Genomic DNA, 27839 nt, shown 5'->3' with positions numbered 1-27839 from the left:
AGCCCTTCACTGTCCATGGAATCATATAAATCTACTTTGTCCAGCTGCTTGTAAGAACAAGAGCTGACTTTACTACAGTGGCCCCTGAGGAGAAGCTACAAACATGAATGGAAACGTGCTCCAAACACAGAAACGCACCCTGAGTAAACACGTACACCAGAAGTGCTCTGGGACACCAGGAAGACTGACGGGTAAACAATAACACCGACTTATTTCTAAACCGACTATTTTTGGGTGGAAGTATCTGACAGCCATGACTAACGTACCAGCTGAACACAGCCTCTACTCCGTCAGCTGCTGAATCTGCACGGCCAAACAAACGAATTCACTCAGTAACATTTGCACCCACAGATGATGCATTCATGTGTTTCCGACAGAAGAACGACGACCGTCAGCCTGCGGCTCCATCCCAGCCTGCAACTGTTCAAACTGAAACATTCCTGGAAAATCTCAGAAATGAGCACTGGGCATATTGTGGAGAAGTGATCACAGTGAACTCTAAGCTGAAGGACAGATTTATTGCATTTTCTGTGACTGCTCTCATTTTCCCAGCTGAACGCTGCAGGTGAGCGTGAACAGCTTAAACCAGTTTACACTGGATCACATGCAGGAATGTTTCCTCTGCATGTACAGACCACAGGGTAACACATGCACAGTAAAGTTAGCTACATAAGTAAATATTAACAACAATAAAACTAGATTTTAACTCGGGCCACTCTATTAGACAGCCTGCACAGGGAGGCCTCAGACTGCCCTGGTGTCCTAACTAATATCCTGAGGTGACCTCCGTGTCTTTTCCTGCTGCGATGAAAGACATTGAATATTTGCATCTGATTAAATATACAAAAAACACTAATTATCAAAAAGCCCTGGTCAAACTAGTGACGTTTGAGGAATTTGCAGGTGACTTTTTATTTCTTAATTTGATTATGTTCAATCCAACAGTGAGCTGCTAATGTCTGATAGTGAGAACACGCATGACTTTCATTTCTGACTAGAGCAAAGTGCCGTCCATGTTAATCAGCTAAAAGTGAAGAACATACAGCGAAGGGCTGTCAGTCTGAGCCTGATGTGAACCTGCAGGAAGCCGAATTCAGATGAACCGAGTCGACTTCAGCACTTAAGGACAGAAGACAAAGAAAGCACCACTGCCACTTTCCATTTTCCCCCTGGCTTCATCCATCTCACCTCACTCTCTCTGAGCTCTTCTCAAAAAAGCTTTCCCATCGCTGCATCCAATATTCACCAGACGTGGACAGGAAGTGTGCGTTATTTTAAGTGTATGTTCTGAGCTTGCTGCTGCAGCTTTAACCACTCTACCTGAAAACAAACACGGCCACTTCAGGTGAAGACTATTGTCACTTCGCACTGTGAGCCCCCAAAAACATCAAGGGTTAAAAGAAACACCGAGCTACATCTACACTCGCAGAAATGTTTGTTTCTCCTTCTGTCTCTAATTAGTTAATTGGGCGGAAAATAGAAAAAGTTATTAAGCCACAGAAAAAGAGTCTTTAGAAAAGTTAAAAACAGAAGCTGAACAGAAAATTGTAGCAGCACAAATTAAATCCACCACACTGCACAACTTTGGGTAATGACTCCGATATGTTCCCATTATCTTCAGAGTCGATCCAAACCCAAAGGAACTGAAATCAATTAGGACGTGTCACACACTGAGGAAGAACTGTCCTGACATTTATCCTCTTGTGCTTCTCAAAGTGCACGAATCAAGTACGAGTAGCAGCATATTTCAGTTTCAGCCTCTTAATGGATCCAGGCCTGTAGTCAAGGTCAGTTGAGCTCCCATTCCAGTTTCTTTGGAGATGCAGGAACTGAAAAGCCCAAGAACCAAAAGGGGTCGACCACAACCGCCCCGTGAGACCATCAGAGCTTTGGAGTTATGTTTAACTTCCTATTTATTCCCTCAGCCTGTTGGTCACCGTCTGCTGTATCAGAGCTGATGTAAACAACAAAAACTGATGCTTTTATTATGAAGCAGCTACAGGAAGTGCCCCTTTATCACCAGGCCTGAACAGACGCAGATGTACAGGAACCCAAACACAAGCTCTCTGCCTCTGGGACATACGAGCAGGTATTTTAAGGAGCATTCACCAGGTCTGCTCCTCCACCTGCTCATGACCACAGTGCTGCTGGGCAGTCACACTGACATTTACCCCACATGGCTCCTGTTTCCATCAAGTTCCACTCAAAGACTGTCCATCATTTTCCGAGGCAGGCAGGCAGACAGGCAGACACACTGAAGCTGATGCTGTGATCGGAGGGAGGAGCAGGGCTCGGACAGACGAATGAGTAATATATTTCCTGACATGACAGTTCAGTCCTACGACAGCTCATGTTTTGCACAAAAGCTTCATATTTTCAAAGCATTTGTCCATATTTGATGCGACACTATGAGATTTCTGTGCAGTCAGTGGAATAAACATGTGCTCTTTGTCAGAGCTCAGTTATAAAATCCCAGCACGCCATGGAGCGCCTCTCCCTATTGGCTGCTGACTGCACCGTCAGCCGAAGAGCCAGAATCACCGAGCAGCAGGGGAGGACTGGACCAGCGCCTGCTTCCAAAGTAGCTTAACTGAGTTTACCAACACTGAACAGCAGAGCCAGGAGCGTCGGAGCCACGAGTCTCAGGCGGTGAAATTCGGCAATGTCATACTGTCTGACTCTCAGTACAATAACACAGCTGGAAATGATTAAAAGGTCTTCACAGCATCTGACTGCTAAGCTTCACCATCATCATCATCCTTCCAGCCTGAGTCTTGTCCACAGCTTCTATGCATCGTCTGCTAATGAACTCTAAACATCCCCACACTGATCTGGGGATCTGAACACGCTCAACTAGACCCATCCTTTGGAAAAATAAATGTTAATGTAATTCAGCGCACTCAATCACTGTGATTGCATTTGACCTGTGGCCTGGACCCGTTTAGGTCTTTCTTCCCGTCTCCGACCTTCAGTGGTGCAGGCTGCAGGCGTGAATTAGGTGCCCAACAAGTGCATTAGTCAGAAAGCATCTTATTCCACTTAACGCGCCGAAGATGTCAGATCCATTTGGAATAAATCTGTTATTTCTGGCCAGTAGTAGCACACTGACATCTGGTCAGTGGTGTAACGCCCAAGGTGCTGGCTCACCCTGCATCATTACGACGAGTGTGACTGCAGAGTAGATATCAGACCTGCAGCTAAAGGAGGTGAACATGCTGAGATAGACATATGTTAGACAAACTGCTTTATTTCTTTATTCAGCAGAAAGGTACTACCAATAAGAAAAAGAATAAGATCCATCATCATCTATAGAAATCACAGATTTATCTGTATCTATATAATAAAATAAACTCACACCTGCACTGGATAAATAGTGACACGATGAAAATACATCCAAGTACATTTATATTTATTTTTCATTCCACTTGTGATCTATTTATCCAGGTTTGTTCCACTGATGAAACTAAAATTATTTTCCAATACAGAATCAGTCAAATCAGCATCAGAGACAATAAGGATCAATTAAAATCTGGATTATATGTAATGTGTAATATCCACCTATTAAATGCCTTCATATGTTCCATAATAAACCCAGAGGAGAGTTCTCTTTATGATCAGGTTTCTTTAGACAGGGATCTGTTCCGTGCACGTCTCAACACTCAGGGCTGCACATTTAAGCTCATTCTGCTGAACTTTAAACCAATTTAGCGCCTGTGCTTCCTCCTCTGTCGACTCGTGTCTCATAATGAAGATGTGTCTCATTTCCTGCCTGTTCTGCTCTGCTGCTGCTGATATGACTGTTTACACAGCCTTGTTTATTCACACACGTTTGTGCAAAATTGTCTCTGTGCACGTTAACAAACCCCCATTTGCCCCTCTTTATCTTCTATTCTTTGACTTATCCCATTACCACCCGCTGTTTGAGCCCAATCTTCCCTCAGGGGAGACTCCACCTAATCTAGTCTGTCGATATTTTCCAGTAGCTCCATTTTGTATAATCCTAACTCACTCCAGCTCCTTATAGAGCTTTCAGTCCCCGAGGCCCCCGGATTTACAGATACGCATCCTTATCTGGCTTTGTATAAATCATCACTCATGGTCTGTGCCCTTGAAGGAACAGCTCCACTTCAGATCCATTATTAAAATGCTGTCTAAAAAGCGCAGCACAACAGAGGGTTTAACATCGAGATAGCGTTTCACTCACAGCGCCCCCAGCAAAGGTTATTTCTGGTTAACTTGCGACGACAAGTTGATGTGGATAGAAAGACCTTCAGACTCAGACGGATTGTAGTCGTGCCAACGTGTCCTTGGGGAGGACACCAACCGCCCCCCCCCTCTGAGATGACACAGCATGAAGATTACACAGGAAACACACAGAGCATCCAGGGTCACAACGTAAGACCTGCTGCTGCATTTACAGCTTTACACTATCAGGAAACTGCAGTAGGAGCATATCATCCAGCTCACGACAGGCCTGCAGTCTTTGAATTCCCACTGGCTCTTCTCCTGCATATTGTTCATCTCTTAAGGTCAGCCTCAAAAACAGGTGACAGAACGAAGTGCACGGCTAATTCAAGGCCTTTCATTTCCAGGTTTCCTTCAGGTTTTTTCCCCCCCACCTGAGCTAGAAGAATGTATTTCTGCACAGATGATTGGAAAAGCACAGGATCCTGAGTCCGACTTAGGGTCACACAGAGCCGACACCGTTAGGCTCACACAATAGCATGACTGCATGCTTCTGAACAGAGTCTCCGGGGATCAAAGTGGGCACCAAATGGCTGATTTGATGCTAATTTCCATTCACAGGACAACGCAGCGAGCTCAGGGAACGCTCTAAAATGCAGAAGGGACGAGGGGGGGGGGGGTGTAGAGCTCAGGATCTGTGCAGCCTGCAGGGAGGACGTCGCATCGATTTGTGCAGCAAAAACTATTAAAATTATTTTGCATACATTACAGAAAATATCCACTCGATCTTTCATATAATTAAAATGTAAATAGAACATGATGATGATGAAATCAATGGCCTTCTCACACTGTGCAATCAATGGAGCCTGAAAGCTTAAAAAAAAAAAAAAAAGGTTATTTTGCCATATGGCTGCACATAACATGTAAAAACATCTGCTAATATGATGTACTTCAAATTTCTCTTTCCCAAATTGCAATGAAAAAAAAAAAAAAAAAAAAAAAAGTTTTATATTAATTGTTCCAATTGTGAAAACATCCTTAGTGCCCTGACAGTGAATCACATTCTGTACCGTAACAGCCACAGTTTATCAGCTTCAAAATGGAAAACCAAAGGAGAAAATACTCCAGTCATTACGGTAACTCCGAAAAACTGCTGCACTTCACTAAACGAATGAGGTTTTTATCCTGTGATTAATCTAAATATTCTAATTCGTCATATGAAGATAATCACACTGAGGGACGTCCTGGAAATCCAGACCCGAGCAATGAAACATCATTTTCTCTCAGTGATGAATGAGTCATGATCATTTATTCATTAGAAACAGCTTCATCTAGCTGGTTAAAAAGGGCCAGTCTGCCATTTTGTTTTATTTTGTTCACGTGTTCAGTCAGACTGTCTTATCCAGACTTATCATTTAGGCTTTGAGAGGATGTGGTCAAATTCATTTTGTTTGATTCGTCTTGGAGGGAAAAACTTTGAGCTGGACTCAGAGCTGAAGGACACATTGTCCAAACTTTGTGGTGACCCATCTCGTCTTCTTGTCTACGCCTCGGGCTGGTTTTTGTTTTTTAGAGGGCAGGTGGTTTGTGTCAGTCATTCTCACACTTCTAGATGCTGAGGGAAGCAGGAACAACATCTCTGTTTACCACATGCTGCATAATAGCATCCACACTGCCAAAGCTGATTTCTCCACAGTGATTTATTTAATCCTTTTGCACTCGTAGCTGTGTCCTCTCTGTCTGAGTGTAAATGAACCCTGATGGAGAGAAAACGCTCAGACCCCCAGCTCTAAAAGCGACTGCACTATAGCTCCAATCAAAACCACTGTGGCCTAATTTCACTGTGTAGTCAAGTGACAGAAGCACCACCACATTCCTTCTCTGTGAATGCTGCTGCCTAACTAGAGATACAGAATCAACATCCCCTCTGGGTCTATGGGCTTTTGTTTTGGTTTGGAATCATGAATAACTGGGGCTTCATTAGCAGCTGCAAAAACCTCCAGGCTGCCACATCTGGCACCTCATAAAAGCACAAAGGGGGAATCTGACGGCACGGAAACATGCACAGTGTGTATGTACGAGAGGCTCAGCACTCCCACCGCACTGTACAGCAGAAAGCAGCTAGCACTCATATGCTTGGTGGACACATAACAACAGAGCAGGTTTCCTAAAAACTAAAGATATTACGACACAAGGTGCTTCTGATTGGCCAAAAGATCAGCTGATAAAGTTGTCACAGACAAACAATCAATTAAATAATCACAAGTGATCAGATTATCAAAACCAGCTGGGATTCGATAAAGCTGGGAGCCGACATAGAAATGTACCAGCCTACACGCACACGCACGTGCACGCACACGCACGCACAGCAGTTCTCCGTAGTCTGACAGAACAGATGTGCTTCCACTTTAATCCAGCTGTCCACACTGGTCACATCACGTCTCACCCTCATTGTGCTGCTTTTTCTTTTGTTTTGACCCTGGTACTGCAGCGTCTTCCCTTCCTGCATGTCTCCTGTTGTGCTGCAGCCTTGTTAACATGGCAACATCAGGCTTCAAGCGTCTGCGTCGATTTTTCATTTCAAGACCCGTCGAAAAAAAAGAGACCAACCCTTGATCCTGACGGTGGGAGCTTCACTTCTTTTAATGCAAAGCGAACACACTGACGTGTTTATTACAGAGAAAAGCTGCAGCGGCCGCCAGCTGTTCTCACCAGCACCATGATAAAAATCACTGTTTCACTCTTTAAAAATGGGGTTTTAAACCAACATGGCAGCAAGTCAACAGAAACAGACATTTCCTCTAGTCTGCTAAATGGGATATTGGCTTGCTGCTGTAGTCAGTGCATGTGTGTATGGATGCAGGAGCTGCCAGAATGAATAGAATCTATTTTGGTCAGACCACTGATCTAATGAAAAGGTATAAAGCTCTCTGATATATCCAGCTTAATGTTCACTATATTCCGCTTCAGACTATAAATCCAGACCATTGCTGACATTCAAATAGCTGTTAAAGCTGAGATTACTTTTTCAACCTATGAACCTCTTCAGGTAAATCTCAGTAAAATAACATTTCAGTCAAATGGCTCCTTTAAAAAGTTTTAAAATGAAGAAATGGCTTCTCCCCCCTCCTTTGGTGCCCTGTCATATTAAAATAACAGTATTTGTTTGAGGGGGAGGATGAGGACAGCCCATAACGTTTCAGTTCAGGTAAGAAGGAGCCGTCGTAGCTGCTGCGGGTCCTGAAACAGCAGGAGCAGCACTTGTCTCCAATTAATAATCAGCTTTATAATCAGGACTGACAGGAATACACAGACACTAAGGAAACTGGAAACTAAGCCAGGTCTCCTTAAGGACTGAGCATGTGAGTCTCACGCACAAAAAGTCAGATTAGCAAATTACACTGGATATAACCCTTTCACACATTAACATGCATCAGTGCACGTGAGTCTCTACGTTAGGACCCTATAACTACAATAGGGGATAAAAACAAACAGAACAGAGAAATAGTTCCTGACTGCGGTAAACTGAGTCGAGGCTTTTAATGAGTGTTCAGATCAAATATATTTCAATTTAAAGCCTTTTGATTCCTCTGTGCCCCTGAAGTCGAGCCAGAACCCGCAGTTTAGTGGAACCAAAGAATGAGCCAGAATAATGAAGAGAGTTATTTGTTCTGAATGGGAATAATAAATGTCTGTTTGTGTTTAGTGCAGGATATAACAGAAAGTGAGAGACCGCTGAGCTGTTTTACATCAGAGCAGGATTTCATTGGAACTGGACACAAAAACTGCTATTAAACTAGTATTAAGTTTCTGTGCAGTCCACCTGTGGAGGGCGACACCAGGGACAACACAAGGCCAATCTGAGTTAACATGGAGAAAGGATAAAGGCTTGCTGAGGGGAGAGAGGACAGCTGTGACATCATGTCAAAGCCAATTTGTGCATCTCATGAATTTACTGCTTTTTCTCTTTGTAGTCCACAGTCTCCGACCCTGAGAGATGATGTTTCCAAAGCCCAGGCCAGCCCGTCTTACCAGCCTGTCTTAGACTATCTGAGCCTCTGATCTCTAAAGTGACCAGCATCTCATCAACATGTGTGACTGGGGTGAACACATCAGTCTCTCTGTGCTTATCAGAGGACGCACACAGCTGTGCCTCCATCACTTCAGAGGACTCACACTGATTTCCTAGATTTACCTTAAGGAAAAGCTCTCGCTCTTTCCTTGAGCCCTAAACATCATGAGGGACACAACCAAGTGAAAACAACGTGGAACCGACAGGTCCACACAGCGTGTGAACGTAGCATCAGTAATTACATACGGAAATATAATAAATATATAATACACCAACACGACACACATGTAAAGTCCCAAATGCTATAAGGCACTAACCCGCTAACAAATGAGGCAGCATCACATGAATATTATTAAAACTAGTTCATGGAAATTACAGACAAGAATTCTTGTTAATAATCAACCTGCGTTGTAAGTGTTTACTTTTTGTTACCTCTAATTAATCATTTGCCTTCATGAAGCAGCATCTGCAAACCAAACACAAGCTGTGAAGTGCTTGACACTTTCCTGTAGAACGGAGCCATTTGTGGATTGTATTGTGCTTTTATTTTGTAAAGCAGAATGTCTGTCACACTCCTCGACATAAGTACTGAGGCACCGTATTAAGTATTTAATATAGAAAAAGCTCAAGTCAATATGAGTCCAGTTCCGGGTGAAGCCCTTTTGGAGTCACTGTATGAAACAGCTTTAACATGATGTTAACATGATGATGTTTTTAATGTACTTCATAGCTCTGGATTCTCCACAGCCATAATAATGCATCACGTCTGCTCATAAACACGTGTTTGGTTTACATGCAGCAGTTAAGTATGGGTGAGGCAGCTGCTTCATTTAGTCCATTGTCTAGTTAGCAAACATTTTAAATGCTGATTACAGCAGCGTTAGCCATGTGACATAGTTGATGTGCTTGCTACAGATGTTAAAGTAACTGGTAACAAAGTGCTGCTGAGTTAGTGCCCAGTGCTCTCACTGCAGGTGTAACTACCTCCAGAGGATCATGTACTTAGTTATGTTCTACCACGGGATCAAGGAAACCAAAGTGTGCAGAACCAGTCTCCAAGAACGCTGTTTTATTAGCTCATAAACACATAATGAGCATGCCTGCAGAATAATAGGTGTTAATCAATATCAATGACTAAACCATTACTGGGCATCTGCCCTGTACAGGAGATCAATTCCACGTTGTTGTGATTTCAAAAACCACTGAGGTGATCATGGATTATTGGTTCCAGGCCGTTTCACCTCCTGTTCTATCCTCTGACGAACACTCTGATGTGTTTTTCAGTATGTTACATCATAGAAACTGTTTTGAACTCAGGCATCAGAAGCCAGCAAGTGATTACAAAGTCAGGTTCCGGCAAACAAGCCCCCACAACGGCTTCATATTTTGTTCTTCCTGCTGGAAGTGACTCTTGGCTGCAACACTCAGATATTCTCAGCAGAAATCAATAGCTGAGGGTGGGCCGGCTCAAAGACTTTCTCCTCTCCGCAGGCCCAGACGTCAAACATCCGGTCAGGTCCTCGCTCGGTGGACGTCAAGCATGAACTCGACAAACCTGAGTCGAGGCAGGACTGTACGGTTCGTCTCATTTGCCCTCTGAAGGAAGCGCTGAGGGAGCCAGCGTCACAGGGACTCAAGCTCAGGACAAATCACATCCTTTTCACCAGGAGCTCCTCTCAGCATCAGGAGGGAACCTTTCTCTACAAAGTCCTTCAAACCTTGTAGCTAAAACAAGTGAGACTCTGCTCAGTCTCAGGGCTGCAGTTTAAATGTGGGAGAGTGAAACTGGGACGATGTCTCTGACCCTCGATTTCCATTCAACCCACATGTTTTACAACATCCCATAAGGTTGCAGCTTTAAGCAGCAGGTCATCTGATGCCTGCAGTCTGCATAGGTCCCCAGTCATTATGTTCTACAGGTGCAGTGATTCAGACCAGCAGATATGAATAATGTTCCTACTAATGTTTGCTGATGTAGATGAACAGGGTCAGGAGCTGCAGTTTCCTAACCAGGGAGGTCCAACTCAGGGCGAAACAGCCCCCAAAGTCCTCAAAGGTAAAAAGTTCCTGCCAAAGCTCAGGCCCCAACAAACTGCACCAATCAGATGTGCAGAAATCAAACCACAAACCTTCAGTAAAGGTCAAAGCCAAGTGGTTTTTAATCATCCTGGGTAGAACTGACAAACATGGCAACGCATGTTTATGATATTTAATATGTGGAATAACAGGCCAACATTCACTTTGTAGGGTGAGAGGTGTAGGCAGGGCGGGAGAGGAAGCAAAACCCCCTCAACAAAGACCAGCTGGACTGCAGTCATCAGTCCATCTGAAAACTACAGTACAATAATGGAATAAATTGATCACACACGTATATAAAACAAAACCTACCAGTCTTCTCAAGATCAGGACTAAAGTGTGCAACCATTATTTCTCAGAGCAGGTGTCAGCGTCACGTTTGACAACATGTAGAAATGAAATGTGTCTTCTGTGTTTAGTTTCAGGACTCAAACACATGGAATCAGTATTATTACAAAAGAGGAAACGCAGGTAAATTCAGGTAGAGACTGTTTCACATACATTCAGCTCCACCACACACCGTGACTCAGACCGACGGCAGGACCTTATTTGCCCTGCATGCATTTATCATTTGAGAGCCTGAGGAGCGAGGGGGTGAACGCACATTAAAATGTACATGAACAAATGAATTCTGGCTGCTGACAGAGGTAAAGGAAAATGGCCTGAGAAAGAAACGGGGAGACTGTGGAATTTGGCCTCAGGAGACCATCATGACACTTTGATAGATGTCTTGTGCTCAGAGAGGCACCAGGACTCGGAGACAGAGGGAAGATCCCGAGCAGATTCTCAGCCTTGGGGGGCTGGGACCCACCAGGGAGCCACATGAAGACGTTCGAGGGGCTGTGATGTGATTTACTTGACCTGAATAAAATTTCTAAACTTCATGACAAACGTCTGGTTCTGTCTCTTGCGAAATAATAAAAATAATGTGTGGTTACCAGCTGCCTCCAAACTTTTATGGAAATGAGTCAAGAAAAACAAGAAACCTGACAGGAAAAAAACAAAAAAAACAAAAACCATCTAATGTTGGTTTTATTTTTCAGCAGAGCTTCATTGTTACGGCTGTGAAAAGCAGACTTATAATAATAATAAGTCTAATAATAAGTCTAAATCAGATACACCGTGTCCCCGCTGGTGATGAAAGGAATGTCTCACTCTAGCTCTCACCTTATCTCTGAATCATATGTGTCCACACTTTCTGGGCTGGTGCTCTCATTCATGTTGGTCTAATTGATGTGTGTGGTGTTTATGCTGCGTTGGCTCCCAGACAGCAGAGAATAAAAGAAAGGATGAGGCAGAAAAGAGAGAGAAGTAGATGCCAGAGCATAATCATAAAGGTTCGTGTTTGAGATAATGGGCATTAATGGTTCCTCATCCCACGGAACAAATAAAACACTAATCATGTATATGTCTCACAACAAACCTTATCTGGTGGCTTCCTGTACTGTGATGATATGGTAGAAATAGCTGAACAAGTGAAACGGCCCCCTGTAATTCTTCCAAGGCACCTTTATTGTTTTCAGCATGGTGATAACACTGAGCTGGACTGAAACAAAGCAGGAACAGAGGGTGAAGGCTGTTCCTAAAAGAGCACGCTGCTTATGTTTCACAACGCTTCTATGACAGTTTCATTATTGGATTGTTTAACAACATTTAAAAAAAAAAAAAAAAATCTAATGAAATACAGCCGGGTCTCCTTCCTTAAATCTGCAAAATTAGTTTTAGTTATGACAGTCACTCATCTCCAACCAGGACAGGAACAACCTGAGCACCTGGGGATTGGAATTGGCCTCTCAGGAACATGATCCATTCAAAATATGATGGCAATCAGCCCAGGAGACGGTAATCTCCTCCACCACCTGTCAGTGTGTTGGACTGGATTAATGGACCACATGACTGACATCAGTGGCCTCAGCCATCACTGCTAATGGAACAGAAACTGCCTTCAGATTTGCAATACTGTGAATATTCCATCATTTCTGCAATATCCAGGCTCACAGCTGCACCAGGTCCATAATGAGTCTAAACGTCTGACGCACCAACGTCCTTGATGATGAACGAGTCCTCATCCCTTCAGCTCTCTTTACATCTTCAGTTATTTACTTGCAAATAATAATAAAAAAAAAAAAACACTCTTGAACTCTCTCATCTCCCTGAAACACACAAACAAAGCAAGCAAATGAAAATGAAAGCCAACACACACTCAGTCTCCCATGGAAACACAGAGAGCTGTAAATCCTTCAGTGTTTCCTGGAGAGCGAGTGACGGAGCGAGGGGGAGGGTGGACGGACAGATGACTGCTGGGATTTGATCGATGTTCAGCCACAATAATGGCCATAAAGCCAGTTATGAATTGGATCCCTATTCATTCACACAGAACACACTGATAATGAAGCGTCAAAGCCTGGAGTGTTTCAGACAGGGAGCTTCTCAGACGCAACGTCCACAACCCGACAAAAGTGGTTGAGACTGTTTTCAGAGCAGCCTGTGACTGAGCACCAGTAGCACCCGTAGCACCCGTAGCACCCCTGAAGAAAAGCATTAAAAGATCTAGACCTGATGTTCTGACCTAGTGGCCTGAGACGAGCGCTATGTGTCCACTCATTGGTCCACAGTTAGACCATCTGCAGACATACGAACCAATGATGATTTATTATTCAAAGCCCGAGCACAGACATTAGTTTCTCTGCTATCCATTAATCCCATTCACACCAGTGCAATAAGCAGGAAGATATGAGGGCACGGAGGAGCAAACTCTGATTCGCTAGCTTTAAATTTTTCTTCCTATGATCAATGAGGACTGTCACCGTGGGTCCTGAGAGTCTTCTGCAGCTACACATTATGACCCGACTGACCCCAGACATCGGCCCCAGATGCTGCATCGTCTCCCCCCCGGGAGCGATTGGTCAGAGTCTGAGCTCAGTTTGTCCTGGGTCTGCTCTCCCAAGGAGCTCAGCTGTGAAGCCGTCTGCTGTGCACCGGCGCCTTATGGTGAATGTTTTTCTCCAAATAAGAAACACTCAGAAGATGGAAAACAAGTTCACTCTGTGCTTCTCACGAAAAAATAGTTTCTATCAATCTGCACTTGCTGTGAGTTCCTACTGTCCTCCTGATCTCAAAACTGAAACCTGCAGTGTTCTGGTGGTTTTTGTTTCTCACCTTATATGATGCGTTTCACGGTTGTATTGAATTATATTAACTAAATATGTGTTTTCATACTGCAATAGGTCGATAATTGCATTGATGATTTTATGGTCTGTGTGTTTGTTCTTCATGATGCTGCTGCAGCTGTTTATTTTACATTAACATCACCCAGACCTGCTTTAATAACAAAAACAGGCTTCGACAGACAATTTTCATCCATGTCAGTAAAACACGAACAAACGTCTTATCTAATCATGATGAGTTGTTTAGTCATTTATACGCCGTCACACAAGCCAGAGGAACAACTGGAGTCAGCATCAGACTCCTATCAAAGTGCAGTCAGCAGCTCTAGCCTGTGGCTCTTTAAGCTGGCAGGTGTCTGCTGCAGGGACTAATGTACAGCAGCTCAGACGCTTCATCTCTGAACACACAGAACCCAGAGAGGAGAACATTAGGCCAAATGCAAGTTGAATGTAGATCAGAATCAGCTGCTCAGCAGCAAACTCCACAGCCAATCTGTCAAAACGACTGATCTGCCCACACCAGAAACTTGTCAAGAACAAGAAACAGGAGGGGATTAACAGAGAAGGAAGTATCAGGCTGTGTAGTCAAAGTAATGCTGCATGTCATTAGACAACTCTGAACAAAACACCTGTCACAGTTGATGACTGCTGTGTGGAGGGAAAGGAAAGACACATGGGTTTCTGTTCTCTCACAAAGGTTATTAGTAATAGATTACTGTTCAATCAATAACTACTAAGACGACAAAACACAAAGCTCCATTGCTCAGGCTGTAGATGCAATAATCGGTTACAAGCCATAAAGCTGCAGCATCTGCTGCAGGTTGAATCATCGGCTGAAGCAACAGATAGACGCAGTGATCCTGTGTGCTGGCTCTGCACAGCAGCACATAACCAGAATCAACAGACCTGATCTGCTCTAATGGCAGAAATCCCAGATCAGAACAGCCTCCAAAATCTCAGTGATCTTCAGGCCAAATGACACGCAGCCACCGGTTTCAGCCAAATCTGTTTGGCGCTGGTTTCTATCCCAACATGTTTGGACTGGTGTTGGCTACTGTAAATGCTCCAATCCACATCGGACTCCGTGTTTGCAGCTACAGCCTGGGGGCCACGTGCGTGAGCAAGCTGTCGGCCAGTCGGCCGAACTCGAGAGCTTCACGTCGTTTATCCCCCCCACTGTCCCTCCTGACACGTTTGGCTCAAGTTTGCAGAGCCGACCGCATTTCTTTGCTCTTCAAGCTCTAAAGTGGCTCCCGGTGACAAGTGTTGCTGCTCCTTAACAAATCGATTAATGACTTTGAGCCCAAGTATATTTATGGTTCTGTTAAAGATCATAAACCCAGCAGATCCTTTTAATTGGCCTCCAGTCACAAGCTGCCACACACACACACAGAAACCAGAGAGAAGCAGCATATTATTAATATTAAACTGATTTCAGGTGCCTTTGATTCCCTTTGTCTCCTAAACTCACATCTCACAGCTCTGACTGGACGCCTCGTCCATGAGGACATTTATTTTTTTGTTTCAGTCTGTTATTGGGGGCATTACCATAAACCCTGCTAGACACATTCAGGCCCCTCAGGTTATTTTCCTATCCAATACTTTGGTTTAGCACTAAAATACCTGCAAAATAAATGAAACTCCCAGCAGCCTCATGTGGACTTTGTGTTTACTGGGAGCAAATGTTTGCATGTTAACACACTGAGCTAAGATGGAGAACTTGGTGAACATTGTCCATAATAACATCAGCATCTTCGTATTTTCATAGTAAACATATTAGCGAGCTGACATTTCCACTGAACACACTGTGGTGCCTCAGCACAGCCCCGCTCAGGTGTGGACATAATAATCAAAACACACTGAAGCACTAAGCACTGTAGCGTATTGATTAGTCATAAGGCACCTCAGCATGTGAAAGGTGTGACTACACCTGACAGGGACTACACCTGACAGGGACTACACCTGACAGGGACTACACCTGACAGGGACTACACCTGACAGGGACTACACCTGACAGGGACTACACCTGACGTTCGCCTGCAGCAACACATCCCAAAGCAGTTTCACAGATTTGGACAACAGAACATGGAGCCTCACCTGAAGGATGCCATCAGCCTGACAGACACACATACACAGGAGAGGAAAACCTGACTCTGCTTCCCTTTGGAGAGTCTGGGTCCCCCTGAATGTTTCTGGACCAGGTGGACAAGGACTCACGACTGCCCCTGTAGCTCCACAGTGAGTGAAGCCTCACTCACCCTGTAAGGAGCATAAATAAACATGTACCTGCCTCGATGAAGCAGAGCTGAGTATGTGCTGTTTCAGTCCACCTGGAAAACATCCCCAAAACACACTGACGACACATTTTGCTTTTCTAATTGTGGGAAATAACTCCAGGTACTTGACATGTTTCCCTCGTGACAGCTACAATGGAAGCACTAGAGGCTTCTGACGTTCTTTGTGTTGTAGATTTCATTTATCAATAGATAAAATTGACCAATTTACACCCAGGAACCAATAATGAAAATAAAAACGTGGAATTTCTCATTTAAGCCGCAGAAGGATTCAGATTCTCTGCTATGGCTCCAAATTGTGGTCAGCTGCTTCCTGCTTGTTTTCATTTTGCTTGAGATGGAACCTGACTGGAGTCCACCTGTGGCAAAGCGAACAGACCGGGCAGAACGTCACCTCTGCTCACACCCAAGTGACACTTCTTCTAGTTTCTATGAAAAGGTGAACACTACTTCACAAAAACTACCTCAGTCAGTTTTAACAAGTTCACTTTTCTGGTTGAATTTATTTGTACAGCGTCTAATCACGACTCAATTAACACAAGTATTAAAAGGAAAGAAAACGTCCCCTTGAGGTTTGAAAGATCCAAATACGTCCCAGTCAAATCCAACTTATAAACCTTTTCTTTCAGCGTCTGACCTCGTTTCCCTGACGTCCCATTATTTACAGAGCTGTGCTCATTTTGTGAGTCCAGGATGAACAGAAAAAGACCAGAACACTATGTGATAAACATCTCTGGACGCTGACAGTGAGGAAACAATGACTTCAGCAACATTCAAATGAACCTAATGAACATTAGATCAACTAGAGAGCAAACGCAGGAACATATCTGACGAGACCGGTGTTTTTGTTCCAGGCTTTAAAGCCTGATCTCACCTCGTCTCTCACATCATGTATTCATCAGGACTTTATTCATTTTGTTAGTCTAAATCCTCCACAGAGCATGAATGGGCATAATAAATGACTACTTAAAGCAATTACAGTGCATTATCATGAGGTCAGCTGCTACATAAACCCACAAGGCATGGCCTGTAAAACAAAAATGGTGTTTAAAGAGAGCAGGGGTCGACCGCACTGACAGGCTGTATTCAGAGGAACAGAAAACGAGGCCACAAGGTCAGGTTTCTCAGGGTTTTTTGAGATTCATGATTTCTGCAAGTGCCTGTGCTCTTTTTCAGCAACAGCACAGACCCACAGTGGGATCTAAACACAGCACAGACCCACAGTGGGATCTAAACACAGCACAGACCCACAGTGGGATCTAAACACAGCACAGACCCACAGTGGGATCTAAACACAGCACAGACCCACAGTGGGATCTAAACACAGCACAGACCCACAGTGGGATCTAAACACAACCTACAAAAAAAAAAAAAAAAAAAAAAAAGAGGGTGTCATCAGCAAAAAACTGAATCCTGGCTCAACTTTTACTGCAAAACAATTCAACAACATCTAGTCACACATTCTGTTCTGGCCAATCAAATCTGTCTCCTCAAACTGTAAAAGCTACTCATGTGCTAAAACAAATGTATTTTCAGGGAGTTGTTCTGTTCTGTGTTTATCAGCGAAAAGCAAAAATGTTCATTTTACAAATCTGCTCAGAGAAAATAAAACCTGACTTTTCTATAATCAGTTAGATCCAAACATTTTTGCAAGTTTTAAAAACCACCTTCTCAGCAAGCAGATATTAAAAATGAGCATATCCAGTGGGGGTGTGGGAACATTCAGGAGATTCATTTGTGTTAAATGCTGCACTGAGCCAAAGTAATTACAGGTGATCAAACCTGCAGGTCATTAAAATGTCACTGAACTTAGGATCCATCTTCTCCCAACACCAACCCTGCAGCTTCTGACCGTGTCTCATGAGTCTTTCGGCCTTTTCTCTGGTTCAGGACTGAATCACATGGAGCCGCAACACAACCGCTGTGCGTTCAATCTGTTATAGTGACGCAGAGAAAAACACTGGCACAGCTCCGGGTCTCTGGCTCACAGAGGAGCCACGTACAGATACTGGTTTCATGTGACTCACCTGGTCTGATGTAGACTCCCAGCTGCTGGGCCGTTCACACCTGTGGCGTGTGCTCCGACACTGAAGAGACACGTTTCCAAACATCAGCTCGGTCTCAAGGTGAGACCTGCTACCACAACCCCCCCACCCCCGCTGTCATGGCGGCCCAGTCCGCGCCAACCCGTCCCCCCTCACTGGATGAAAACACAGTGAAACCAGTAGCAGACCCACCTTCCCGGTCCAGCGCCAACTTCCGCTCCTTCTCCGTTTTCTTTGTTTTCACCGCTTTTACTTCGCTTTCCAGCATCCTGGGGTTGGCCTCGTCAGGTCCACCTGTGTACAGGTGTGGACTGAACCATGTGCCCCAACCAGGGGGGGTGAAAGAAGCCGGAAGACCTGCAACGCTCATTAAGTACAGGTGTAAAATCTGTCTGTTTAACCTGCATCTTAGTTTATCTAAACAAGTAATTAAGAATTGATCGACGTCATTTGGACAGTGGGGACAGGAAGTGAGTGGACAGGAAGTGGGTGGACAGAGGAAGACCTCTGACCCTGAACAGACTAATTATATTTTTCTAAACAACATTTATTAAAGCCCACAGGAAGTCCTGAGGACTGTGCCATGTTTTTAAAGTACATTGTCTTACACTCAATAGCCTCATTTATAAAGAAATCTCTCTATAAAATCATCAACATATCAACTAAATCGACTATTATAGTTTATTATGTTGAAAACATTGGTGTGAAGTTCAGACCAGAGGACAAAATGTGTTTATGTTGGAGAAGGAGCCCAAGAACAACCTGCTACAGGCTGCTGAATGAATGGGAGTTAATGGACTTCAGCATGTCTAAAGTCCAGACTACAGGACTGAATTACATTGAAGGAAGCTGCTTTGGCTCCGCTGACGTGTGTCGTACTTGGAGCGATTGCTGATTATGTCCTGGGACGTCGGTTGTTGACGCAGCTTCAGTTTTGCGTCTGGTTAGAATGACTCAGCATTAAAGGAGCATCAGGTGATCTGACCTCTGTCAGCCTCCTGGCACCCAGACATCAAGCTCTGCTAAACAACTGTCAGCTCGTGTCATGGCCCTGGACTCCAGGTCTGAGATGTTTTGACATCATCTGGTTTCAAACCTCAGTGGCTCCAGAGACTGAAACGCAGAATGAAAACAATGAAGATAAATGAAGCTAAAGCTGAAAACTGCCCAGTTAATCACAGACGGGCTGCCAACATGTCTGTTGCTTTTCTAACGTCTACAGTGCTTCAAAAAGTCACACTCTGTGGCCAAAAGTATGCGGACATCTTAGTACTGTTGTGTAGCTTTGGTCTGGAGACTTTCCTGGGCCGGACTAAGTCCTTTAAAAAGCTCCCTAAAGACATGTCTTTCCCAGTTTGGTGTGGGGGAACGTGAGTGGTCTGGGATGAGCTGGAACCCTGATTGTGAGCCGGACTCATCGGCCAACATCAGCGCTGGACCTGACTGATGCTATTAGAAGAACTCCTGTAATTAGGTCATGACCTGAGCTGGAGTTTTGGATCATAAATGTTTAGTAAGATTGAACATTAATGTGCAAATTGTTGGTGTGAAATGTTTGTTTTCAGATTTCAATAGAAATGTTCTATGTTAAAGAGTCATTCAGCAACAACAAACAAACAAATAAATAAAACACACCTTAATCAGGACAGGAGGATATTAAAGGTAATGGAGAGGAGACTGACTGGTCCTTAATGAAGACAGACAGACGTCGACTGGAATAAACAAATAAACTGCAAATGGGAAATGATGTGATCTGCTGTTGTTCTCAGACGCTGATTGAAACAGGTTTTGATTTACATACCAACACAGACGAGATGTGAGTGATGGATCTTTATGAAACCAACTCTGCATTAACGTCTCTGTTGTCTTGTTTTGTGCTTCTCTGACGCTCAGACAAACTCAGTTGTACATTCGGGCACTGGCAGCCAAAGCTCTGTCCCTATGAGTTTGAGTTAGTCAGCAAATGAGTGGGAGCAGATCAGGAAACAGTGGAGCTTTTAAAATATGATCAAAGAGCAAAACAAGAGCAAATTTAGTCTTTTATTAGAGGAACTCAGGACATAACCAGCAGCTGGTTTACATGGTTTCTAATTTTCCTCCTCTCCCTCTGTTACCCAAAGATTTCCTACACTGTGCTCAGACTCCCAGGATGAAGGTCTGCAGCTAAAAATCATTTTTATTCCTAAGATTCTCCTCAGACGACCTGTGAGGCATGATCCTCAGATTAATGTAAAAGAGTTGATTCACAGACGGAGATGAATTACATCCAATTATCCAGATCACGTCATCTTTTGACTTTTGACTACTATGAATTTTTCAGCCGAGCTCTAAGTGTTGGTTGCAGTGGTGCTGCTCATTAATCCAGCTGTGCACGCACAGAGCGCTGCCACTGAGATGAATGTCTTTCTGCACCAGGCCCTATAAATAAGGCTTTTAAAGGGCAGTGCAGCCCATTCAGAGTCCAAAGTCGAGGACTGCTGTGACCAATCACTGACAAATTTGACGCCCATTTACCTTGAAGCACATTAAAAATTGAGCCAATGAGCGTTTTTTCCACTTTATAAATGAAGACAAATGTGGTGAGACAGAAAAAGGACCGACAAATATACGTCACATGAAAAGGAACTGAAGAACAGAATCGTCACCTGAATAATCCAAGTTAAACTGGAAGCTGGAAACATAAAAGAAAACCTGCTTATCTGCACAAATGATGACATTAGTGTAATAGTTTAATTAACTCTACCCTGTTGTCCAGGTGCTCGGGGGGGGGGGGCAGCATGGATCCATGTTAGTACGCCTGCTATTTTAATTAGACATCTGTGTCTGACAGAACTTTAATTATGAAATAATGAAATGTCAGCTGCTCAGCTGAGACCAGTTCTGCTCCTTAAATATGTGTCCACACAAAGTGATAAGCTCTCTGTGCTTTGGCTGCTCTGAAGGCAGATCTGCAGTCAGCCCTTCAAGTACAATCTGACATTTGGTGAATTCTCAGACGGGCCGAGGAGAAATGAGCCCGGGAACCTTAAAATAAATAATTACACCGATTTCAAAATAAAGAAAATCAGCATTTCTCAGCTGCTGCAGCACAAAAATGACTGTCACAGTTTAAAGTCTCATCAAACAGACGGATCCTAATATTATTCACCTTCACCCAACCGTAAGAACGACAACTCCAGAGAAGCACTTCCTGTGTGCATCACCAACGGCATGATGGGAACTGTAGTCCCAAAGCTCAACAAACACCTCAAATATAAAAGTAAGACAACAGTGGCAATCTCAGTTTTCTTTGCATTATTGTGCATCAGTTCAGTGTTCAGACCACTCAGACAAGCAGTGCAGATGTGCACAACCATTTAATATGAATCACGATGTCACAAACACCAGAGCCACGTTCAGATCTTTAGGTCCACTCGGTGTCGTTCACTGGTCCATCTAGTTTCTAGAGACAATCAATGAAAAGACCGACAGGGACGTTTTCTAACTGATTAAATGAGTTTCTTCTTCTTCCTTTGCACAAAACGCAACATTAGCACTAACCACATTTTTATTTGTCAGGAAAGATGGTGAATAAATAGAAAGGGTTTGTTTTCATATGGTCGTAACACTGGTCACTCATTTGCAAACATCCTCCAGAGAAAACAAGAAGAAGAAGAAGAACCGAAGCACAGGACGAGTCGTGAAGCAAACCAGCTCTGATAGCTGCACTAGTCTGTTAGTAACTTTTGTATTTTTATATTAATGACTTGTATTTGAATCCATATTTAAGTTCCTTCTCAAAAGCATTTCACAAATATGATGCATGAAAGTTCAGTTTCTCTCAATAATCGACTGCAGAACAGGAGGGAGAACAGACTGGTAATTCTCATTGCTGTTAGAACCCAAACTTCAAAATATAAGACAACAGTCATGTTTAGAACATTACAGTCAGTGATGTGATTTAGTCTGCTTTAAATGTTTCCATTAGAACGAGGGGGGGGGGGACCACAAGGAACGTCTCCAGAGAGACATTACTGTTTTTAGGACTGGATCCCCAGGGGCCAGATTTGTTTCACTTTAAATAGGTCATGTGAAGTTACTTGTACTATATTTGTGTGTAATTCTAGAGGAATGTGCAGAAAGGTCAAATATGTTCCCTCATGTGGCTGCACATCGAATCTATTTAAAGTATCAGAAACATCTGCTTTGGACCACAATAAATGAATATGCAATAAATTACAATTCTTGGACCTTCAGTGTGAGAAGAACAAAGCTGGTGTACAGTGGCTTGTTTTGTTGATGGTATGAAGTTACCATGGTCTTTAGTGGCGTGGAAACTGTGGACAGCAGCAGAAAGACTGAAGGAAGATTTAACGTGGGCCCCAAGATGAATAAGTCTGAAGTCATTTTCATTTGTCCTGCATGAATGAGACTAACTGCTGAAAGTAACAGCAAACTCCTGATCTCTGTGTAAAACCTCAGGTTCCTCCTGTGTGACTGTTCTCCACATGCTCCACATGCTGGGAATTTATTCCAAACACTTCCATCCAGCTCTGGGCGGCTATTTCACGGTGCTGACGGACTCACCTGTACCTCACCTGCTCCTCAGACACAACCTGAATACATATCGTGATGTAGAAGGACTCTCCCACACTCCTGTGTGTGGCATGTAATATGTTTCTGACAGTGGCCCAAAAGCTCCAAGTGTTCACACTGACTGATCAAGACTTTTGGACTCATCACCCCTGAAAGCTGCAGGTGCTTGCATGGGCAGTGAAAAGGCTTTATATGGTGTTGGTACTGGGTGTGTAAACTGAGCCGTGGGCCACTTTCTGGTGAAGTGAGTGATGGTTTTAATGCTTGTGGGCCGCGGGGCCGGACTGAAACAAACAGCCGCTGAACTCTGACCCTCTAAAAACCTGTGGAGAGCTGAAAATAACAGCCTGCAGTCTGAGAGATTGTTTATCTCTGCAAAACCAGAGCCGCTCATTCCACACAGCACAAAGTCCTCTGCGTCAAACACTGTGCAGCTCTTCAATAGCAGCAGCTCTCTGAAACACTTGGAACATCATCACCATCATGAAGGACGACTGCTGGATTACACTGCATTGGTTTTAGCTCAGGTGTACCTAATAAAGCGACTATAACATGCAGCCAGATGCAGGTAGCTGAATCTCTAACGTGACGAGCTCACAGGTTTATGTGAATCTGTCAGCAAACTCTCAGTTTTGTGCTGATGTGATTTTACGGTTAGACCCACATGACGGTCGACGGTTTGGCCCTAATGAAGTGGGCCGTGCACGCTGCTGATGTTCAGGCTGATCTGTGCAGAGGGAGCGTAGAGGTAGAAACTGTGCGGCTGAGAGAAACTGGCAGAGGCTCAGAAATGCTGAGGAGATGAACTGTCCCTGTGAAAATATACTCAGGGAGGTAAAGTGGTGAAAATGTAAAAATATAATGAGCTGGGCATAGAGAGATGCTAATTATCCATCTGCTCCTTTTCATTATTCTACTCTTCTTTTCCCACTGCCACTTCACTCTTTCATTCCCTCCCTTCCTCTTTCTACCAGATCACAGCCTCGCTCCCTCCTCTCCGCTGGGGCCGGGATTATTTTGGGATGGCAGGAGGTCTCGGCTCAGAGAAGGACAACGCAGACAAAGTGGACGAGGAAGAGGAGGCGGGGCCGGACAGATAATGAGATTGATGCTATGAGAAGAGGATGCAGTTGGCCTAATGGGGTGATCAGTGAGCTAAAGGAAAACGAGGACGAGCTAATGATGAGAAATGCCGTTAATTCGATCTGGATGGAAGAGGTGGAGACAAAGTTCTTCTGTTGTTTCATTATGGTGTTTCCTCTGGTGCTGATGAATATCTCTGATGCTTTTGAGACCAGATAACGTTTCCCTTCACAAACAAAACAATGTTTCTCCAGCTGCTTAATTGACAAGATGCCGTTTTTCTTTTCTTTGCATCAGTTTGAACTGAGGAGGAATGAAGCCGAGAGAGCAGGACAGTCCGGGAGCTACGTTATGAGAGTCCAGCTGCTCAGTTTAGGCCCTGACAAGTGTTTTACCTTCAGCAGCCAGAGGTTTGCTCCACTGTCTGGGCCTGTATCTTCCAGTTAATCACTTCTTGATTATATTTTTCTGAAGAAGCTGCTGGTATTTAGATGTTAATTACTATCATTTTCAGGAAATGCTATAAAAGAAGGCACTTACAGCAACGTGAGGTGTAGTTTATTATAACTCTAATTCTGATTCTCCTGATTCTGTTTATTACTTCAGAAGGAAACTAAACCAAATACGTCGAAGGACCTGGAATCACCTTGACACCAGCAGTTTTACTGGGGCTGGGTCATCCTGCACCAGACCTCCCACACCGTCAGCCAAAAACAAACGAACTCCAACCTAAGAAACAAAACAATTTATCCCATTGGTCCAACGTACCGACAAGTTTTTGCTTATTAAAATAACAAGGACGATAAATAAAAATCTTAAAACACCAGCAACAAATAAAAATATCAACACAAACTACGTCCCAGAGCAAAGGTCAGCTGGCTCTCTGACTGTTACACATTCAGACTGAGGGTTAGTCTGCAAAACGTTTTAGTAAAAGCTTTAGTGGAAAAATAGTCAAATCATCACAGCAAGGATCCAAATGTGTGCGTGTGTGTGTGTGTTATGACAGTGGGGAGTCTGCCCTCGTAATCACTCCACAAAGCCACAGCAACACACACACACACACACACACACACACACACACAGATAAATGAACAGAGATCCTGCACATCACAGCAGTGGTCTGTGGAGAAACGACTCTCTCATAATAAAAACGACAAACAGCCAGTCAGTGTGATGAACTACACAGTGTTTCCTTTCAGCTGCAGTACTTTAGGTGTAGAAGAGTCCAGCTTCTTGCCACTGGTCTAAATGAAAATAAAAGACATCAACATCTTCAGGACATGGCAGCTTATTCCAGCAGCCTTTTCATTTTTATAAACGATGAGTTAAAGTCTTAATTGGACTAATAAAAATATGCAGTCAGCATATCGGTCTAATGCCTAAATGAGAAAACGATGTTTTTATGATGTTTGTGACCTGAGTTCCTTTCAGCTCCTTGTTTCTGCCTCCAGAGTCTCTTTCTGCTGCTGTGGACAAATGTTGCTCCACTAACAACCAGACTCCTGCTGACTCCAGTGGTCTGAAGAGGAGCTGGGGGCTGAATGCAGCTCAAATTAAAATTATTAGCAGCTGCTGTTATTCATTTGAACCCGAATCGACGAACAACAGCAGATTCTGCAGTGAATCCTTTGGCTTTGACACGTGCCAGGTCGATGAGCGTGTTGACGTGCGTGTTGTGTGACTGGTGAGTCGCCAGGTTTTATCTGTGGCCCCTCGCTGAGACGGGTCAGCAGCCCTGAGCACGGAGAGCTCTTCTGTAAAGGTCAGTCAAAGGTTTTGGACTTCAGGTAAACCAGGACAAAAGATCTTTAACAACTCTTCTCATAATACTTCACTTGTCCTCACATGATAATAAAGCTTGTTCAGCCCTGAACATGAAAACCTGTAAATGCTTTCCATTCCCACCTCTCGTCTCTGAGAATAGAAAGTGTCACATGTGTGATCCGGTTTTAATTCGAGTCTGTTTCACATTCTGGTTCCTGAAAATGTGATCGATGAGCGACGTGAACAGAACGTCTTTGGTAAAGCAGTTCTCAAGGAGGATAGTTCTGCTTTTTACCACCTAGTTTTTGGTCACTGAATGCATCACCTGTCACCTGTGTGCACACACCTTTATTTATAACACTGAGCTGCAGTACCTGATGGAAAGGTCTTTGAGCCCAGACTGAAGTTTAGTTTCATCCCAACAGAACAAAACTCTAATTTACAGGTAAGTCTGCTTCTTCAGGTGAATCCAGAGTGATGCTTCCTGTAATAACATTGGTCCCGTTTCAGTGAGAGTTTTTGCTGATACTCTCGATGAGCCACTTGGAACAACAGGCCTCTGTGTAAATTATTTCACAGTGAAAACAATAAGCTGGTTATAGACGTCAGTGTGAAATAGATGCTTGCTGCTGCCTACTGTCCAGTGCTTTTCCCGGCTATAATTACCTTTTTTATTTCATTAGACTTTCTTGGAACAGACTCCTGGGAAGAGCCCACTCACTCTTGAAATGAATAATTATTGAGATGTTATTTTTTTCCTTGCTGTTTCCCTACATGTCTCATATCCTGCAAAAAATTCAGGAGAGAAATCTGATCTGCTGATCTGATGCCACAGCTCATTAACTTAATGACCTTCTGATGAAAACATCACTGCGAGCAAACGCAGAATAAAACCTGAATGACTTTAGAGTTAAAATAATAACCAGGACACCAAATAAAACGGTTTATGGTGACCTGCAGTGATGTTCAGGTAAACATACAGACCTAAAATCCTCTTTCTGGCAGCAGCAGGAAAAGATTCACAGCATCAGCAGATGGTTTTATCATGCCGGGATCAAACATTCCAGATGTTACCAGATGTTTCTGTGGTCAGTAGGTAGTGAAGCTTGTTTTTTTTTCTGGAAATACATAAAGACATGAGCATGAGATGCTCTTTACTACAGTGCATCTGCATCTGCAGCATCAGTTCTCAAATGAGAAAGAAACACAAAGACTCATATGGAGCAAATATTTCTCTACCTATTGAAATACATCCTGGTACCTGTGAACACATCCAGGCTCCTTCCAAAGCAGAAACAAAGCTTTATTAGGCAATATTTGTCCATCATATGTCACTTCCCTTTGTGTACTGTAGCTCTGTGTGTGTGTGTGAGACTGGGAACAGGAAGCCCGGCCTGTTCAGCAGCACAAAGGGCCCAGCTGTGTGGGAAGTGATTGCTGAAATTGCATCACGGCAGCTTCTGTCATTGACAGAACCCGTGAGTGCAGATGTGTTCTTGTTTGAATTCCCACCTTCGCTGCTTGTCTCATTTATTCTTGGTTCGTCCTTTTTCCATCCCATCTTTCTGGTGTTTCCTCCTTGCTCGCCCGGTGTGTGGCTCCCTGGCTCTCTCCCTCTCTATTGTGCTGTGATTACGATGCTTCCTCCCAAAGATGTCTTCAGAATTAAATCTTCTGACAGAGCGACGGCGTCTGCACTCAGCACAAACGCTTCACAAAATCCACATATCCACTACTCCATAATAATCCCAACCTAACCTTTAGGCCGACCACATGCTCTGCCTGGTGTCTCAGTTTCATCCAGAACAAAACAAACTGTGTGACAGACTTGGATTTAGCACCATGAGACTGTTCACACTGAATTTTTGATGGCGTCTTTGAGAAAATGCTGTTTGTGTGATGACAAAAAGCCAAGTGTGCATGTTGAGAAAACCTATCCCAGGTTTATTATTAAATAGTTCTTTCCTGCTTCTCTGTGTTGCTGCTGAGACAAACACAAACCTCAACACGTTGATGTTTGAGACTGACAGGCAGGAAGGAGGTGGACGACAGTCTGACAAGCTGCAGATGTCGATGATGCTGAGGACTCAGAAAACAAACCGAGAATGAAGGTTGTGGGAAAATGAAACTGGGCTCATATTTGGGGCCTGATCCGATGGTGAAAACCTGCTGGAACCAGTGAGCCTGTGGGTCCAAAACACACCCACAGAGTCTGAAGTGCTGCTGGGTGGATCAGTGTGAGTTAGTAACACCATCAGTGTTTGGACAAATGGCCTGAACATCTGTGACGTCAGAAACAGCAGATATGAAAAAAGACACCTCCCGTCGCCTTCACAACCAACCACGACACCCCCACAGTTAGCACTGAGTAGACATGTCGGGCCTCTGACTGACCGTCATCACTTCAGTCCTTAGTTCTGCAGCCATCAGCGAGCGCTGCGCATGTGACAGCTCCAGCAGCGTTCCTGGAAAGTGAAGGGGGCAACAGTTCACGCACTAATGAGCACAATTTCCTTACTGTGCTGCAGAACTGAACCTTTCATCTAATTGTCTGAAAATTACAGCCCACACAAAG

This window comes from Mastacembelus armatus, chromosome 15 (assembly GCF_900324485.2).
Source record: "Mastacembelus armatus chromosome 15, fMasArm1.2, whole genome shotgun sequence".
In the NCBI taxonomy this organism is placed as follows: domain Eukaryota; kingdom Metazoa; phylum Chordata; class Actinopteri; order Synbranchiformes; family Mastacembelidae; genus Mastacembelus; species Mastacembelus armatus.
The sequence above is the reverse complement of the archived record's forward strand: the minus strand, read 5'-3'. Positions refer to the sequence as shown.